Source organism: Cryptomeria japonica, chromosome 11 (assembly GCF_030272615.1).
Source record: "Cryptomeria japonica chromosome 11, Sugi_1.0, whole genome shotgun sequence".
NCBI classification, from domain to species: Eukaryota; Viridiplantae; Streptophyta; class Pinopsida; order Cupressales; family Cupressaceae; genus Cryptomeria; species Cryptomeria japonica.
The window spans coordinates 453,504,475-453,524,727 of NC_081415.1; positions in this window are offsets into that span (position 1 = coordinate 453,504,475).

Consider the following 20,253-nt stretch of genomic DNA (forward strand, 5'->3'; position numbering starts at 1 on the left):
TAAGTGATTAATGAATGAAGATGAGTATAAGGAATATTTGGTTGGTATTTTAAAATGAACCTAAAGAGTATGAAATGTGGTAGAGTTATGCAAATGTGTTAATAATTTATCATAGCTGTATGGGAAGTAAATTATCAGTAGAATAGTAGTATAAGATGTTCAAGATGGATATGTGATGTGTTAGAATTATGTCAAGTAGTGACGTTGGAATACCCTAGGGAAGGATATATTGTATGAGTTTATTTAGTGATATGTTAATGGTTAAATGACAATTCTGCTTGCATAATATGCTCTATGGTTAAGTTCATGTTGAATCATATATTCTTGTACTTGTTAAAAGATGCATTAATGCATATTGGTTGTAATGTTGCATTAATAAATGTTAGAGATAGTGTAGTAGTGATGGTTGACTTGAAAGGAAAAAAATATATCTTGATTTGTTAGTAGATTATGGTTTATTTCTCTAGGGTATTTTGGCAAGCATTACATATCTAAATAATAGCATAGATAGACACTATAATGATTGAAAATTAAGACATCAAACTTTACAATGACAATAGTTAAAGTTGGTCCATACTTCAGTTATATTGAATGTTCACCTTTTTTTATCTAGTTGATTAGTAATTCAAAGTACAGGTGTGTTTCTGGGCTTGATTGAATGTGAATTTTATAGAAATAGGAAATACATATTAGTCAGCTGGTTTGGTTTCATTTTGTCATGGCACAAACTTTCTTCAATTCTCTATTTGATTTTTTAACTGATTGAGAATATTCTTTCCTTATATGGTATATGTATGTATATTTCCTTTTCATATCATTTTTTTTTGCTCCGTGTTCATGATCTTGTTCATAGTTTTGGTGTAAAATAAGGATTTGAGGCTCAAACCATTAAGAGAAGCTAGATTGTTCTGACATAGGAAGAAGGCGAAAATCAAAATGTTTGGAAATGGTTTACTTCAACCAGCAATAAGTAGTCTGCCATACCTTGTAGATACCTGTTTAAGTTTCTTTTGCCCTTGTGTTATTTTATGAGCTACTAAAAAAGGTAGAGAAAAATAAGAATTTGGTTCTAGTTGTTCTTTAATTTCTATTAGTAGAGCTTTGATGTCCCCTACTACGCTTGAATTTTCATGTATACCGCCATGACTTGCATTTAAATGGTAAACATGAATGTGAATTTTGGAATTTCTTTGAACAAAAAGATTCATTTTAAGCATTTACTGTAATGTGATTGTGTTTATGCTTCCATATCAGTTGAGTAGACTTTGAACATGTATTAAGACACATCTTAATGTTTTAAGTGCAAAGAACAGTCATAATCTATTTTTCTTATTATACCTATTTATACTTCCTTCCTTCATTATCTAGAACCTTTGGTCGGAGAGAAATCGTCAGATTTTTCAAGACGTGCGGTTGGTGGCCCTTCACTTGTGGTGGAAGATCTTGCATTCTCTAGGAGAAACTGTTGTGGCTAAATGTGATATGACTGAATTGGTGGTTCCTTGTGATGTTGGGTGTTTTAATCGTCTTCATCTACCTCCTCTACAGTGATAATTCATGTGCAATAGATGTAGACACCCTACTCCGAAGGTGAATAGTGAAGGAAGATGGTATCCTCTTCCTCAGGGAGTTCTTAAAATTAATATGGATGGCTCTTCTCATGGAAACCCCGGTCATACCGGCATTGGTGGTGTGGGTCAACATAGTTTTGGAGGTGTTCAATTTATCTTTTCTATTTATATGGGTCTTCATACTAATAATTTAATGGAGGCTCAGACCATTTTGTTAGCTCTGGAGTATGCCAGTAAATTGGGATGGTGCAGGATTATATGTGAGTCTGACTCTCAGGTGGTGGTCAACTTGTTGAATAGGTGGAATTTAGATGGGGTTAGATGGCATTTGGCTTTGTTTGTTGATAAGATTCTCAACCTATGCGCTTCTCTAGAATCTATTTCTTTTACTCATATCCCTAGAGAATGGAATGGGGTTGCTGATTGTTTGGCCAAGTGGGCCTCTGATCATATTCATGATTGGAATGTTGTGGATTAGGGTCAGTTACCCCTGGATTTATCTCAGCATTTGCTTCACTTAGTTGAGCTTGATAGGACCATGTAATGCCCTTGTTTTGTACTTCTTCTTATCTTTAATAAATTTTTACCCCTCCTTTATTTTAATCCTCATTCGCTTGGCCAATTAGGAAAGGATACCGAGTTTCTTCAAGGCCTATTTATGTGGCCCTTTATCTATTTGACATGGAAAAGGTGTTTAATTTACATACACCCATCTCCAGATCTATTCAATATGTTGCATCTTTCTCAAAAAAATGCTTTCTATAGTCAGTTTTTATCGTACACCAATGTTTCTCTTCACAAGGTTGCGCATTTGACCAAACAACCACTACCTATATAGAGCTTAAAAATTGTATTTTCAAAAACTCACATTGCAATACTAATGTATAATACCGTTACTATATGCAGAATACTATTCAATTTGATCATTCCACAAGTAACGAACTCTGATACACTTGTGTCTTTTCAATGCCATCGCCATTAATTAAAATGAGCCCACAAATTCATCTGTCCTAGTTACAAAACTAATATTATGAATCCATCTTCTCATGACTTTATTTAAATGTAAGAAATAGCCTTGCTTGAATTTTGAAATCCTATGCAAAAAAATGTATCATGCAATTAGATTGAAGTAAACACGATCCATTACTAAACACCCTCAACAACGTGTCTCATTCTCAACAATTGGTACTATTCATTCCATGTATATAATTTTTTAAAAATGCACCTTAGAAAGTCAAATAAATCTAAATGCTGGAGTGAATGAAAAATCAAATCAATCCGAAGGCCCGCTGGAAAGTTTTTAAAATTTTAACTGGTTTTTAGAAATATGTAAAACATAAAAGACAAGGAGTAGCATTGACCATTTTGTTCTTGCATCAAACAGTTAAGCTTGACTACAAATTTTTACTGCATGAATTGCAAATATTTAATGTTCAATATGGTAACGAATATGATGCTATGACATTTTCCTAATACTCTTGCTATAAACTTGTGTTAAAATAACGCATTTCACCAATACTGCAAGATACTTTCCCCAAGAGATAAGTTATTTGACCTCTTTCTTTCAGGAACTCCAATAAAATGATAGACAATAGATTTATGCTTTCCCTCATTACTTTTAGGTTCTGATAGCATTTTCATGCTATATTTGTGAGGTCCCACCCTGACTCAGTCTGACATTTCAGTGGTTTTTTATGTTAAGACTATTATGGATGCTTTAATTTTATGCATTATGGATTTAGAACTTATATGATTCCATGATTTGGATAACATTGCTATATGTTGATGCTTTATTTATATGCTTTATGATATAGAACACTACATGATTTTTGAATAGGATGAATTGCGGTGATAAATGTCGTTATGGGATTTGCAGGACTTTACTATGATATGATGTATGTTTATGTGTGGATCAAAATTTTGAGAATTAGGATAATTGCTTATGTGAAATTACTTGGATATAAGATGTATTAAATTGTTCAAATGTAAATTTGTATGCAAGTGTTTGATGTGCATTGTTGTTCTTGTGTTTTATATTATATGAGGTTATTTGAAGTTACTAATGTGTAATTGAGATGCGCTGGAAATTATCCATGTGACCATGGAAATATTACGGAGAACCAAACCTAGGCCTATGTATGTTCATAAAGCCAGGGTTTGTCTATTTGGAGAGACAACACCCCGTTTGTGTCGTATTTTATTCGTAATAGTAAATGATGCATGTGTGTTAAATGTTATTTAATTTATTTATGTAAATCCCACAAGAGACATGATTTCATGTATAATTTTGTAAAAGTATTTTCTTTGTGTTACTTGACACATCTGTGGATTTATGTTTGAATTTTTAAATTTGTTTCTTGGTGGGAATTGTTCGACTTTAGCTTTTTCAGTTAATGTAATGTGATGCAATAAATGCCTTGGGTAAAGAATCTTTGGGATGGTCAACATAGGTTTGACCCGAAAATAAACTTTAGAGGGGTTTAAAAAGGGTTAAACGAACACCTAGGGGTAGTTTAATAGGGTTTCCTTAAGCCCATAAGGTATACCTAAGGGTTAGGGGTAATTTTAGGCAAGTTTCTACTCCCATGTGACCTTTTAGACACCTTAAAAAGTGACTTTTCTAAGTTGTGCGAAAATTGAAATTAGAAGACTTGAACTAAGTTGAAAACCTTCCTTTTCGAATGAGAGTTCCCTTTCCCATTTTACCTTACTTTCCTTTTTAGTTTTTAGAAACTTGTGAGAATTATCACAATGGGCTTCTTAAGCAAGAATTAGAAAATTAGTGGGTAATCACCCACTCTCCATTTTTGGAGACGAGAGTTTTTAAAAAAAAAGGATAGATTTTTGGATTGAGAATTTCGCTAAGGGTAGAAAGAGAAGAACTGTGGAATTGGGTTGCTCATCCTCAACAAAACTAGCATACCTTTGGGCAGTTTAAAGTTGGTTCTATTTTATTTATAATGTTTTCTTATTACATGTTGTTTTGAAAGAAATGTTGTATAAAAGACTAGTTTTCGTGCATGTATTTCTTGGAAAATTATTTAGTGTTTTGTGCATATGCAATGTATGTGTTTTGGGAGTAATCAAGACCTCCTACTCTTGGGAGAGAGGAGGATATTTTGGGTGGTAGAAGTGACAGCCCTCGAGTGAGAGACTCTCGTTATGAGAGTGATCACAAGGGATTTTATGTGACCCTTGCTGCATGGCTTGTTTATGCATTGGGGGTCATAAGGAGGGAAATAAGGCATAAATGCCTTGGGGGGCATAAGGAATATGGGGATGCTATACTTGATATATTTGGTTTGCCATGAGGTGGCTATATGTTTTTCCATACTTGCAGTCTCCTCAGGGTACTTGGTCCACTACCACCCTTGAAAAGGACATCACAATGAGTGGTGTAGTGTAGCCTAGGTTGGGATTGTGTTTTGAGTTTGTGTGTATTCTGTCTTTTGTGTTTGCATGTTTGTTACCCATCTAGGGCTTGGTTCTCCGAGCTCGGGGGTGGCTACCAGTTAGCCTAGGCTGGGAGGTGAGCACTCCATGGTCATAGTTTTGATTTAATGCAGGTTGTTGAAAAGAGAGAAAAAGGGCAAGTAGAAGTGGCAGGTTATTAACGGTTGCAGAAAAAGATTGAGAAATAAAATATTGAAATAGTTGCAAAGTTGTAAAGGAAAACTATATGTTGTGTCATTTGGAAAAGCATGTATTTATTTTGGTTTAAAGTCCCCATATAATAGAAATGAGTGACTAGTTGAGTATTTCCCCATTTGTAATATTAGCTAAATTGTATGCCAAATTTGTTTAAATAAATGCATTATCTCAGTTAATTTGATTATTGCATAAATGAAAAGATTTTGTTGGATATCAGTTGCATTGTTCTTGTAATGTTATTGCTTGCATGCGAGTTTAATTTAGAATTAAAAGCTCTGCTTATATCCTTATGCATAATAATGCTGCTGGTTGTAATTGTTTATTTCTATCATTTTCTTATTGCAGAAAAGAAAAAGAAAAAAAAGAAAGGTTTATTTCTAAGTTCTGGTCCTAAAGTTTGAGATTAATTCTTGTAGAGTATTTAATATCTCATGAAAAGAAATGAGTTAAATTTATTCTTTTATCTTTAAGAAATGAAATAGGAAGATAAAGAATTAGTTTAGCGTGCATGTAAAAAAAAAACTATAGATTCATCCATGTATATGCATGTAAAATTTATCTTAATACATTCGGTCATTTAAATTACTTGCAGCAAATAAGGTCTTAAGATTTTATAAATTTTCCTATAGTTATTTCAATAAATTCTTTGCTTAACTAAGTTGCTGGTAAAAGTAATAAATTCTATCGATTATTTAATTTCAGAAAATGAATAAAAAATCTAGTATAGTTTTGTTTAATCTAGAACAATAATACTGCTGATTGAATTTATTTAACTTAGTCATTTACATAGCTGCTGCTTAGATTTATTAAAAAAAAAAAAGTTTAAAAATAGCAGTATCAGTAATTATCATTTTTTTTAATCCTCTATGCAAATAAAATATACTTATATATATATATATATATATACTAAAAGGTATATTATATATATATATATATATATATTATATTTTAAATAAAAAAAATATATATATTATATTTTAAATAAAAAAAATATATATTAAAAAATCTTTTTTTTAAAGAAAAAAAGAGATTTTTATTTCATGCCTTTGGGAGGGATCGGTCGGGGCTGAACCCACTGTGCACTACATAGTGGTCGACAGCTGAGCCCACTGTGCAATGCACAGTGGTCGGTGACGCCTCCCACTGTGCAATGCGCAGTGGTCAGCGACTCCGAGCCCACTGTGTATTGCACAGTGCGAGCTACGGCCACGCTGTTCCCCAAACAATCGCCCCCTCCCATGCCATGGCCGCTGCTTCCATGGGTTTGGTTCGGCCCTGCAAACACATAACAAGCAAAAAAAAAAAAGAGGAAACCCTAGCCCGGGTAGGGCTAGGGTAAAAATGTGTTGACAAAAAAAAAGAATATTAAAAAATAATAGAAGAGCCCATTTTATAATAATAAAAAAGAAAGGGTTAGGGTTGCATGGGCAATACCCTAGGAAATTGAATATATATATATATATATATATATATATATATATATATATATATATATATATATATATATATATATATAATGTTGTTATATATCATATTATTATATTATTATATGGTTGAAAATAGATATATGAATAAATTGGTGGAGATGATTATGAAATAAATATTAAGAGGAATTAATATTTATTCTTTTTTTTAATTCAAAATATTGAGATGTCATAAATTAAATATTAACGAGGTTAAATATTTATTTTATTGGGATGTTATGAATTGGAAATTTTACTGCAGTTAATATTTAATTGTGAATCTAAATGAAATGAGACATTTACAAATTGAAATCGGTAGATTTTATTAAATTTTAATTAAACAAATTTAGGTGTTGGGATATTAAACGACTAGGGAAGTTAACATTTAAAGGTGGTTTGCTGGGCTAAAGGGTTTAATTTTTAACTCTCCTAGACGTGGATGCATGTGGTTAAACTCTCTAGGAAAATATGCATTTGCAATTATGATCGACGTTTTAGTTGGCTTAGTTTAATTTACTAGTTAATTATTGTTAAGTAAATAAAATACACTCATAAAACTATTCAATTAGAACTCTGCTATTATTTAAATTATTTTTGATTACGTGAGCTAGATAACTCTAAACATAGTTAAGACAAAACATGTTGTGGCATTTTATATTTGTCATTTTAATGCTTTTAAAAGTTATGTTTTTTTTTTAAATTCTTTTTATCTCGTTCTTGCCCTAAATTTTGGGCATGACAATATTAAATCGAAGATTTATATCATTACATGTATACAACAACTTAAAATCTTTTGACAAGAATTTGATGCTTTGTGTTTCTTGTTTATGAAATGTGTATGTGTTCTTTGTGAATTGTTTTTCTTATAATACTTCCACAAAAGTGGATTCAGATTCTTGTACTCACCCATGAACTATATTGATTGTGAATATGTTAAAAAATGTGCTTAGTAAATAGACCTCACAAAATTCCTATCAAATATGAAATGTAATGAATAAATTTCCTCCAAAAATTAGAGCCATGACTCTAAGTTCATGGACTTTATAGGTATCATGATGCCTCATTTGAATTAGAATGATAAGGAGTTAGATTCATAAGATGTAAATGCATATAAATAAAAATCACAATTTATTAATTCAAATTTCTCTTGTTTACAAGGAAGATTTTATTTGTTTTCATCTCAAAGTTTTTTCTATTTTAGATAAATTGGATCTTCTTGTTTTATGGAGTAATAAGAATACTAATATCATGTTACTTGATGCATTTATCTTGAGGGAACCTTAGAGTAGTGTGAAATTTAAAATTTTCTTGAAATGATCTATAAAAATGGGTTTTCTAGAGTGTGAATAAATTGTTCAATAAAAGGAAGGTCTAATCAAAACTTATACTCAAACCTATAACTTTATTATTTGATGTAAGAGAATCTGGTGTGGGAAGTAGATGTGCCATTTTAAATAAAAAACTGAGACGTATTGAATGTTCCAAAAAGCCTTTTAGAATTCTAAGTTGCAAGTTGTCTAAGCTTCATGTTACAAGAAATAAAAATACACAAAATAGAGGCATGGAAGATGGAAGAAAGGGTGCAAAAAATAAGAATTATAATGAGAAAAATATAAAAGATGAGAAGATAAAGAGGGGGCAACTAAAGAGGCATGGAGATGTAAATAACATAGATGGTGTTGTGACATCTTCACACATCGTCCCATTGCAAATGCGGACCCCTACTTTTTCACTTTCTAGAGTGGTTGTCTTAGTTTAGTCGCCTAGCTTAACAACAATTTTGAAATTTTTTAACCTTTTACTTGAGAAAGGATGCAATGTAATTTCCAGGTTGTGTCCAAGCATGAATTACATGATGAAGGTTGAAGGTAATTGATAATCCTCAAGCAAATTTGTATCTCAATGAAAAATGATAACTGATAGGTAAGGGGTGTATGAAAGAATGAAACTTGGAAAATTAATGGCTTTTCGAAAGGAAATGAAAGGATAAAATCTCCACATGAGGGAGTCCACCTCTCCATCTTTCCATCCATCCATTTCAGTCCTTCCTTCCTTTCGCCCATTCGTCTTTGATAACCTTTCCCTCATCCTTTCATCCACCCTTCCTTTCATCCTTCATCCCTTATCCTCCATATCTTTTACACCTTCCCTAACCACGACCTCCTTCATACCTCTCTCTATTCTCCCTTCCTTCCATCCACCTCCATCTTCCCTCCATTTTCTTTCATCTCCTTCCACCCTCCATCCTTCCTTGCATCTCCTAATCCATGACACCTCCCTCACCCATCCTTCTCCACAACATCCCACCTTCACCTTCCACTTATCCTTTACCCCCCACCCCCCTGCTTATCCTTCATCTACCCTCCCTTCCTTCCATCCCATCTCCTACCTTCACTCCCCCAACATATCCTAAACTTCATTCACTATCCCCTTTGTACCCCTATCCCATCCTTTACTACCCTTATACCTCCTACATCATCCCCTAACTTCCATTTACCATATCTTCTAACCACTTATCTTCCTATCCTATCCCTTCCCTTCACCTACCAGTACCCTTTCATATCCTACATCCTATCCTAAGCTTTCACCTCAATACCCTTTACCCTAACCCTTCACCTACGTAACCCTCATCCCATTCTTCACGACCTTTTTACCTCCCACACTTTCCATTCCTTATACCTCCCATCTCCCATTTTCTACCCACCGCTAATTCCTTATTCTCCTTCCCTACATCCCCCGACATGCTTACTTCACATCCTTCACACCCTATTCACCGCGGCATATCCCTTATATCTCCCTTCCTTACACCCCTCTCCATCTCCATGCGACATATCCTCACCTTACATCCCGCATCCCTATCTTCCTCGCGGCACATCCTTCTTATCACCTCCCTTACTCCCTTCCCACCGCGGCACATCCTTCTTATTATATCCCTTCCCTTCTTCTCACCGCGGCATGTCTTTGACCAACATCCCTTATGCCTCCCTCCGCCTTCCTCTCAAGTCTCCTATCGCGGCATGTGCCTAGTCTAAACATCCGACGTGCATGAAACAAAATTCTTAGCACCAGCTAAGGCCAACGTGGACCAAAGCATTGTGTTTAGACAAAGACATTCAAAAAATAAAATAAAAATAATAAGAAAGAATAAAGTCGGCTATCTTGGGAAGTTTGAACTTTGAAAATTCAAACTTTAAAATAATAAAGCATTTCAAAAACAAAGTTGGCTATAACCATTGAAAATCGATGTATTGGAATTTAAAAGGAAATTTAAAAAGAAAATTAAAACAAGCAAAGCAAGTCGGCCTATGATTCCAAAAGATACACTCCTCTCACCCAATAGAGTCTGTATAAGGAGATGCCTCAATTCATTTCAACACCATCATTCGATCAAATCAGCGAATTCTGATCTGCATTTGTAGGCACAACGAATTTTATCTATGGTAGCGATTTGTGCAATTATCTTGATCATTGCATTTGATCAAAATAAAGGAAGGGCGATTTTGAATTGGGTAGCTTAAAAACAAGTTGAAGACATTTTCCTATCTATTTTGAAAGCAGAGAAAGGGCAGAATTGTGCGAAAATTCATATGACATCAGACCTGTAGCTGCATAAGAGGCAAAATTACCGACAATCAGATCCAAAATCAGACTTGTGGCAACATCGAAGACAAGATTTTCTGAAAATTAGACCTTGGGGATAACATAGAATCAGACCTAATATTTTGTATTTGTCAAGGTTTTATCTTTATTGATGTGATATGACTCCAAATCCTTTTGTTTTGGAGGTCTAAGGCGTGAAAAGACGAACACTTATGAGTTAGGAGAACAACATCTACAGTTCACACTATCAAGCATTACAGCATCAAGAAGAATTAGGGAAGATGAAAGGAAGAAGATTCAAAACATTGTAAAGGCGAAAGACTTTAAACATCCTAATAACCGTAACACAAGGAACCCTACAACATCATGGCAATATGAAGAAGTTTTGTTGATCAAGACAAGTTCAAAGTCCTTTAAGATGTCCTCTTGATATCAAGAAGTCAAGGCCTTGTAGTAGGAAGGGAGGATGATAACTTACATGATGAAAGTGTTGGCAAGAGACACTGCATAGATGATTAGATGTTGTCGTTGATGGCAATTGGAGTCAGATATTCCATCCACAGTTCTTAATTTGTTCATATCGGAAGACAAATTGAGTTATGGTGAGGTCCGGTGAGTTTAAACAGGACATCCGACAATGTACAGTGTTTTGGTTGGTACTTCATTTCTGTTGGATATTTTGTGTTGCGGATCTCTAGGAAGCATTGTGGATGTGTAGTCTACCTTATTCTGGTTTGTGGCCTTCGGTGATGATTCTTGAGTAAGTTGGAAGGTCTGGTGTATAGGTTTTTGGTTAAATCAGTGTTCATCAGCAATAACGTGTGGATATTCATTGTGTGGATCGTGCAGAGTAATTTTGGTGGCTATAATTGTGTTTGAGGATAATTAGCCGACATGTGGGAAGCGTGTGGATAATTCTTTTTGGTTCGCATATGCATTTGAGTTTGGATTAAGCCGACTTAGTATACATGTTTCATTTGTGTGTTATGCATTTTTGGGTTGACATGAAGGAGACATAATTTGATGCTGCGAATATAAAAGAGTGATTGATATGATCGTTTTGATATCGGTGATTATGTGAAAAGTATTTGTGAGCGATTGTGCGCAGTTTCACGAGCACATGTGAAGGATTTGTGCTCTGAAATATAGCAGAGGAAAGTTAGATTATGTGTTTTGTGCTTAACCGAAACTATATTCAGGTATTTGTTGATGCTATTCAATAGTTCAAACCTTTTTGTAATCATTTTGTAAGGCAGTGAGCCTTCAGGGGTTGTAGCCCTTATTGTAATTTGAGCAATGGTTTCTAGGTAGTGTGTTTGAATGCATGTGCATTCCCCTTATGTAATATTTCTATACTCCTAACAAACTATATTAATATTGTGGGTCTCAATCCCACTATATTTTTTCCCTTAACCGGGTTTCCATGTAAAAGACTTGGTGTTATAGTGTTGTGGATATTTTCGTTATGTGTTTGCATCTTTCTTTTGTTCAATTGCATTAAGTGGTTGCAGAATCAGATTAAGAATGTTAAAAATTGTAGAACACTGATTCACCCCCCCTCTTAGTGTTCCTTGATTCCAATAGAAAGAATGTTTTACAATCTTGAATTCCCTTCGGGAATCCAAGAATCATAGTTAGTACATTGAGGAGTTAAATCTAACCGAGTGTATCATAATTCATCAAAATAAGATCATGAATTAAGGGAATATCAAATAGGGTCATCACATAATCTACATCAAATGTGATCAAGGAAGTAGATAGTTTCAGAAAAGTTAATCAAAGTTTGCTAGATCATAATGATGCTTCCCATCATCATCACACCAAGCTTGGAGGCATTGAGTATCAAGAGATATTGCCCAAGGCATCAACACTCCTTCATGATGACGTATCAAGTCTATAAGTGCAAGTTGAGGTGGTATCCTAGTCTTCATCTCACCTAATTGAGAAGCTCTATTTCAACATTTCTAGATTCAATGTATATGACTCATTCAAAGGAACAAACTTCAAGGTACCTAACCTCATATTTCATTGGTTCACATTCAATGTGTGAAATGTGTTCAATTAAATGCAATTTTTTCATTGGCCAGGAGGAGTTTGTTGTAGTAAATCTTAATTAGGGTTTTCATTTTGTAATCTTGACCATTGATGGGGATTTGATCCTAGCCACTCATTGTAAATAAAGCATTACAAAAGGCTCCTCTCTCATTTGTAAAGGTTAATAGTTAGTAATTCAAGAATAGTTTAGTAGTAGATAACAACTAGAGTAAAATAGGAAGAGAAGGTAGAAATTGTTGCCAAAGTTGTAAATAAACTTCTTTTTCATTGAAGTTATGGTAGAATGTGTTGTTTCTTATACAATAGCATGGTTTCTTGTTGGATCTTTATGTTATATAATGATGATTATATGAATGAAAGGACTTTGTGCATGATCAATGGTGAAATTCGTATATCCATACTACTAACAGTTTGTTGATTGTAGACTTGTCTTGTGTAGTCAACTGGATCTATTTAGCCAAGATTCACTTCAATTGCTACTTCTTCATTGATATGCATCATCTTGATGGTGTCTATATTTGTGGTGGTGATTTGAGCATCATATGCTTACTTTAGGAGATTGCACTAGGTTTGTGGAGATGTTGTTCGTATGTCAAAGATTAGCTTAGTTGGAGTTTCACCAAAGATTGTTCATCTCTCTTACATTCTAGGAATAGACTAGATTCTCTAAACCCTTCTTTTTATCTTTTTTTCAATCCAAGTCAGTTAAAGAGAAAGCATCACTAGATTGAAATATTGGATGGTTAAGTTCCAACAACATTCAAGTAGTTCAAGCACATTCAAAGTTTAACGTAAGTCCCTTTGTGATTCCAGCAAAATCACATCATATCATTGAGTTTATATCCAACATAAAGTCAAGACCTGACTATAGAAACATTGGAATCATCTTGGTTGATCATATAATTTAGAATGCAAGGAGATTTTGATCAAGAGAGGATAGAATGCCTTTGGTATTTTATTCTATGTTTGAAGTGTATAAAAAACATATCAACAAATGACATTGTAAATAGGGTGGAAGAACATATGAGAGAAATGAAATTGGTGCAAAATAGAGGGAGAGAAAGGCAGAGTAAAAGGTTTGACAGAGAAGAGATATTGAAGGGAGTGAAGTGCATGAATTAAGAGAAGCATTGGAAATAAGTAAGAGTAGTGCATAGAGAAAGAAATAACCCACACAACAAAAGAAAAGATGGAAAGTGAAAGGTGGTGTGGGGTGAAGAAAAAATAAATAGTTTTGCATAATGGGCACAAGGAAAAGAGAATTACAATAGAGAATAGAGTGAATTATGTAGCGATTAGAAGAGAAGAAGCATAGAAAAGTGAATGTATATTTAAATTGTGAACAAATATATTTTTGGGTAGAGAAAAGTCTCTGAAATAACAAAAAACACATTATTTTGTCATGATGTACAGATTTGAATTCATTATAAATTGGAATAGTTTATTTTTAATAATAAAATAGATGTACAGATTTGAATTCATTATAAATTGGAATAGTTTATTTTTAATAATAAAATAGCAAGTGTGAGTTGAGAGGCAATGAAGAAATTTGACAATATTTGTGTAATTTGTGATTATATTGAAATGAGACTTCAATGTTTATGCATTTAATGAGTTTTTCTTGGGGGGGGTTAGCTACTTGTCCACGCTTATTCTTGGGATTGTTTGCATCAAAATGGTATCAGAGTTAAAAGATCATTGGCACGGTGAAAATAAGAGTATGATTTGAGATTATCCTCTAGTAAAGGTTAAGACTAGGTAGAAGGTGCAAAGAGATCTAGGTGTGTCTCTCAGAAACCTTTTGTTGGGTAGAGGATAAGCAAGTGTGAGTTTATTGTAAGAGGACCTATAATTGTGGAGGGTTAATATCTTAGTGAGAAATATGTTTTTGAAGAAGAGGAAGGGATGGGTCATGAATAGACCTGTGAGAATTTTGTTCTGGGAAGAGCAACGAGCCAAGGGATTTGTTCATTAGGAGTTGTCGAAGCTCAAGTCTAGAGTGGATGCCTTGGAAAAGCATCATTTTTCTAATAAATTTTGATTGCAGAAAAGATAAAAGATGAAATAGAGTGCAAGCATGTAACATTGAAAATGTAAAGAGTGATATTGTAATAGTTGGAGAGATTGGAGTTGAAGAGGAGGAGGATGTATTGGCTTGTGAAGGCCCTATATTTGATAGAGAACTTGACGAGGATGATGCATTATGGAGGAAGAGATCAATAAGAATGAGAAGATGTTAAGATTTGATGAGAATTTTGAGGAGAATGAAAGTGATGTAGCAGATGCGATGAAAGAAGTTGCTGCTGATAGTGAGGAAGAGGATGTTGCAATAGTAGAGATTCCAGAAGTAAATTTTTATTTTAAAATTTAGTTATGAATAGTTTAATGCAGTTTTGCATCTTGTTGAGATGAATGAAGGGTTAGTGCAAATAAATATAGATGAAGATGTAGTAGTTGTGGATAGGTATATAGATGTTGCAAAAATATATGCAAATGTTATAAAAGTAGTACAAAGGAACTTTGGTGGAGGTGGCCAAAATATAGTGGGTTGGATCCTACAAGATTAGAGTAGAGTCCAACCCTTTTCTTCTAATCACTACAAATTTAATTCACTTTTTTATGCTTCTTTTCTTCTTGTAGTGATTAGAAGAAAAGAAGCATAAAAAAGCAAATGCAGATGTAAATTGTGAATGGAGACTTCTTCTGGTAGAGAAAAGTCTTTGAAATAATAGAGCATGAATTATTTTGTCGTGTTGTAGATTTAATTCATTATAATTTGGAATAGTTTGTTTTCAGTAATGAAAGAACAAGTGTGAGCTGAGAGGCAATTAAGAAACTTGGCAAGCATTTATGCAATTTGTGATTGTATTGAAATGAGACTATACAATGTTTGAACATTTAATGAGTTTGTTTTTGGGTTAGCTGCCGCGCATTATCTATGGGTGGTGCAAATGTAATGAGTCTATCGTTGTCATGAGTATTTTGAATGAGTTGATTAAAATTACAATGCGAATCAATTGTGGTCACTTACAATATATTGCTCAAGGACAATTGTGAGAAGAACAAATTATTGGAGTTATAATTTTTGAGAAGAAGAAAGTGTTGAAAATTAAGAGTAGAGAAATTGTTCTTCTAATGGTAAATCACTCAAGGCTAATAAATGCTTTATATTGTTAAATGAAATAAAATAAAATTTGTTGTAATTCGAATTTTATAACATACTATATAATTATATTTTGATTTAATTTATGTTTTCCATCTTGCACCACGCGACTGCCACGAGCATATATACCTTTAATTTTAATTTAATCTATATAAAATACACCGAGAGATATCCTTCTTGAGGCGCCTATTTTTAATTAAATTACACCATAGACTCAAATAGGCGCCTCAAGATGGATATCTCTCGGTGTATTTTATATATATTAAATTAAAATTTAAGGTATATATGCTAGTTATATTATCAAGTGTCTCTACATTCTTGATAGAATGAAAGGGGCTTATACGAAATGGTGCAAAATGGAGTTCACCCATCTACTATCACTCACTATTGTTTTCTTTTTATGTTTAGAGGTTTTAATGATGGAAATGAGGTCTTAGGAGTGTACAATAAATTGCAAGAAACACCCTTATCAAACAAAGCCAACTAACCAAACCTATCACATCTTGCTCTATATATTTTGTAGCTTGATTGAAAAGACTAAATGAAGAGAAGCCTAAGTGTATTTCATAAAAAATATTGAGAATAGAATTAAGTCATGAATTGAGGAAACTTTTTAGTGTTTAGGAAATGTCAAAAGGTAATGTATGCGGGAAAAGTGGTTTGATGAAATGAATATTACGAATTCAGGACTAGCCCACACACCAGTGAGACTCTTGGTGCAAGTTATGGAGCTGTATGAAATAGCTCAACTTCCCAAGGGATGTTCCATTGTTCTCTATCTCACAAGACCCCTTAATTCAATGCTTTTTCTCTCAGATCACTGAGCAAAGTGACTTAGGGATGACAATCGTGAGAATGAGGGATGTTTGATCAATCTAACATGAATGCAATCCTAATGTGCAAGATATTAACAAAAGATGAACTAAACTAGCATGCAGATGATGATAAGATGAAATGATTAGTAACAAAACTATCCTAGCATGCTATACTAGTTTGAGATGATTATTATGTGATAATGCAAATTCCTATTTTTAAGATGCTATGAAGATTATCAAAGAGAGGCTAAATGCTTGATTAAAATGATTTAGATTAGATGCTTAGTAAAATGTCTATAAGTTTGATGCTAAAGACTTGGATGATAAATGGAAGAATGAGAGCTCTATTTATAGGAAAAATAGGGCATTGAAGGGTCAAGATTGGATGATCCTATCAAGGGTCACGATTGAAAGTTATAAATCCATGTTTACAATTCTCACCAATGAAATGGTGACAATTGTCAACATAAGACTACTTGAGAGGAGATGCAAGAAGCATTAAATGCTTGAGAAGGCCTCATGGTTACCTTAGAAGGTAAGGGTTAAGGTTAGGTTAAGATTACTCATTGGATAAAGCTTTTACCCAAAGGATAAACTCTTGTGCAAGGGTTAAAGGAATAACCATGGTCAAAGAAATGAATGCTTGATGAGACCCTAGGGTTAGATGAGGGTTGAGTTAGGCAAAATGTCTCGAACCATGTAAGAAGGTTGAGTTAACCATTAATGGTTATGTAAGAGACTTAAATGGTTAAGTGTTGAGGACATAAAGCCTTTAATGGTTATTGAAGACTTTTAAGGGTTTGAGAAGTGACTTCCCTTTGCTTAGGATTGTGACAATATTTAGTAGATGGGTTAGGATAATTTAGAAGGGATTAGAAGAATTTAGAAGGGGTTTAGAGAGGCAAGTGGGAGATGTAGGAGAATGCAAGTGGATGGAGGGTAATTTTAATTAAAATAAATTGCTTTATTTCAACAAAATAGATGCAAGTGGGGGATTTAAATAAATTAGATTTATTTATTTGAAGTGAACAATTTAATTAAATATAAATTTAATTAAAAAGAGTAGAAGGGGGATTTAATTAAATAAAGTGATTTATTCAATTAAATGATATGAAAGGCCTAGGTGAATTTAATTAAATAAATTGAATAACTTATTTAATCAAATAGATGAATGTGGATGATTTAATCAAATTAGATTTAATTAATAGAGGAATGTGAATAAAATGAACATTAAATATTCATTTAGGAAAGTGGTCATTTTTATACTTCTACAGGTATTTTCATTCCTCTAATGAGGAAGATCCATAGACCATTTGCTGAAGAGACATTTTCAAGAACCCCTTTGGGTTTTAAAGTTATTCTCTGTACCTCTTTGGGTGCTGAAGTACTTTCAAGCACCCTATTTTCAACCAATAAGCTAGTGCTGAGCACCTCATCAATTCCCAACAATATTAAATTCTCCAATTTTTAGAAAGAAATGGGAGATCTATTTGATACAATTCTCAAAGCGTGATCATCTCGTAGAATATAGTGATTGCAAGATAACATAAAATGATTTTAATGCTAATTTGAACAAGGGTGGTTTTCACTTAGACATCCCTTTTTAATAAATATCCTAAAATTTGTTAGAGTGAACATTATAAACCACCATGGCTTTTGGGAAGAATTACCTATATCTTGTAACATTAGGTTAATTATTATCATTTTAATTTACATAGCTTTTCTAGTGATTTATCCACTCAAGATAAATATGGAGAACACAAATGGGCAGAGAACAATATGTATGACATTCTAAAGAAATCTTGTGTTTGGTGCACCTTTCAAAAAATGACTAGAGATTATGATTGATCCAATCAAGCACCAATTCTAAATATGATGTTTATCTTTAGATGAAAATATTGTCAAGATATCAAGTGGCAAATTATCACTTACAATTCTAGAACTCTTTGAATGTGTTGAGAAAGTGAAGTCCAATGGTCACATGACCTTTGTAATGCCTCGCCAGGAACCCTGAAGGAAAACCCACAGCAAGGGTGAAATTATTTTGTTTTTAAATTTTAAACATAATAAGTGCATAACACACAACATGCATGATAACACAAGTGGAAGACTTACACCAGAATTCCTTAAGGGTTACCAATGAAGAATTAAAACCAAAAGATAAATTCCACATTTAAGGTCAATCCAATAATCTATCATTAACTCAATGATCACAAGAAGCCATATGCAATAACAGATTACACCATTGAAAGCTTGAAAGGATAAAATATAATTTCTCTTCAATAAGCCTGTACAAATAACATAAAGGAAACTGATAAATAACATCCCAATCTAGGATTACATTGCTCTTCCAATACATGGCTTCTCAATATACATATAAAGATACAACTTGACCAATTACAAGGTTACAAAAGATCATGATACAATGACCACATAGGTCTCCAAATACCAATAATCTCCAACATGAGATAAGCATGAGCCACAAAGCACAAAAACACCTACGAAGCCAATCCTCACATGAAGGTACGAACAAGAACATCCGATGGGAAGTGGCACTACCACCTGACCATGTAATTCCCAAAATAGAATCACCCCACAGTGCTAGGAGATAGCTGAGGACCCTCAAGCAAGCAAAACCATGACATGGTCAACAAAATAATATGACTCCATGACAACACAAAGAGACTCCACAATAATCCAAGTGACTCAACATCACAAATACACAAGTGACTCGATATCACAAAAACAAGTGAACTGACATCACACACACAAGTGAACCTAAAGAGAGAGTGTCATCGCATAGCTTAAGATGGATACCATGGTACAACCTCCATAGGTCTCGGCTCACTGTCCTGGTAACCTCTCCCTAACCTCAGGTTCCAACTAAGTGTCATCTGGACCCTACCAGCCTTTCGTGAAGACAAGGTGGTCGATTTTCCATTCCAGGCCTTCTCACTACATTATGAGTCTCAATACAAGCACTCACCTATGCACGAGGTACAATATCTTTATTAATGTTTGAGAACTACCCACCTAATCAATTAATTAGATTGTCACTTATTATCTTACTTTTGAAGGGTCATCATGCCTACAACTTTGGGCACAACCCCCATTCAAAAGCCACTCTCTCAAAGGACACTCAACAAACATGGTCACTCCATGAGGACCCTATGGCAAAACAGACAACCATAACACCACTATCCAAATACAAGTAGTCAAAACAAGGACATATTGACTCTTGATTAACCATAAGGCAAGACACTACATGGTTAAGACAATGAAGCCATCATATATCACTTGGTCAAAGGTACCAAATACGCCACCATAGGATGACTGAACCATAGACTAGAAATAGCACAATATAACTCTTGCAAAGAAAGCTAATTTCACTAAGTCCACACTCAGACAATCTTTGAGAAAATCAACATCATAAGCACTTGCAACTTCAAAAAATGGGTGGAATAGCGCAGCTAGAGGGAAATTTGAATTCTACGAATGGAGGGAACAACACGGCTGGTTCCTCTGATTCTGTTGCCTCTGCAGCTCAAGGACAGCTTGTCTCTTTGGGATCTACGGTAGAGGATGAGGATAGTCGAAAGGATGGGGACCCACGACATCAGGACCCTCCTCTTGACTTTAAAAATATTGAAGATTCTTCAAATTTGGGTCCCGAGAACTTGAATGTTGAGTTGGAAAAGACGGCTGAAGTCAAGGTTCTCAAACTCTAGAATAGCTTATTTGCAAACAAGCCCACTGGTAAATTGACTTTTCCCTCTGTGGAAGATATTTTTGATAGAAAGGTAGGCAAATTAGCTATAGAAATACCACAAGTGGTCATAAACCACAGTATTTCTCTAATGGCTTTTTCTCTAGTGGGAAAATTTGTTGGACCAAGACCTAATATTGAAGTTGTTAGGTCTTTTGTGAAGAGCAAA